The sequence below is a fragment of the Eupeodes corollae genome, chromosome 3, assembly GCF_945859685.1.
Source record: "Eupeodes corollae chromosome 3, idEupCoro1.1, whole genome shotgun sequence".
Classification (NCBI taxonomy): Eukaryota; Metazoa; Arthropoda; class Insecta; order Diptera; family Syrphidae; genus Eupeodes; species Eupeodes corollae.
The window spans coordinates 25540353-25541134 of record NC_079149.1 but is presented as its reverse complement, the minus strand read 5'-3'; the positions used below and the strand labels follow the sequence as shown (position 1 = coordinate 25541134).

Here is a 782-nt window from a genome sequence, read left to right as displayed (position 1 = left end):
GAATAATTACTATTACTATTGTTACCATATAATAATAGTAATTATTCAATGGTTGTTACTAAGCTAGTCCAGAGTTAATAGGATTCTTTTAGTTCCTCGGGTTATAAGATTCTCAGTTATCCTAATGTTTCTAGGGTTGACGTACTCATGTTTTCCTTCTATGTGTCAAGTCGAAGCGTCACTGGAACAACCATACATAGGACCATACAGAATCTTAGAAAGAGAAATGACAATGGCTAGAAGTTAGACATAAACGGCAATGAACCAGCCTGGACAATAAATGATATTCCTGATTCAAGTTCTGAAAAAAACGCAAATCAACAATTAACAATTCATATGTGGGGCCACAACGGACGTATTCAAGACAGTCACAGGCAAGTCCTTTTAAATTATAGGTGTCTTGTACAAACCACTAAAGGGGGCAATAGTCTGGCGACCACAAACAATACTATCAATTTACTAAGTTTATGTTAAAAATAATACTTCTTAAATTTGAAGTAAAAAAGTTTCCCATACCGGGAATCGAACCCGGGCCTTCTGGGTGAGAGCCAGATATCCTAACCACTAGACAATATGGGACTTAAAATAACGGTGCAAAAGTTTCAATACAACAGAAGTCGTTATTTTGTAATTAGATGTTTATTTATAAACAAAAAACTACCTATGTAAGTCAAATCTTTCAATATTGTTGGATCAGTTAGTTCTCCGAAAATACCTGTCATTGACCTAAAAATAATCAAGAACCATCTGAACAAAGACATTTGACAATCTCAAACATTATC

The 782-nt window shown here is 34.4% G+C and overlaps 1 non-coding gene across 1 annotated transcript; it reads right to left on the bottom strand.

The window, feature by feature from the left end:
• Positions 1-507: 507 nt before the first annotated feature.
• Positions 508-579, bottom strand: Trnae-cuc (transfer RNA glutamic acid (anticodon CUC)). Its single transcript has one exon. It is a non-coding gene; the product is annotated as a tRNA-Glu (tRNA).
• Between the last annotated feature and the right edge of the window lie 203 nt (positions 580-782).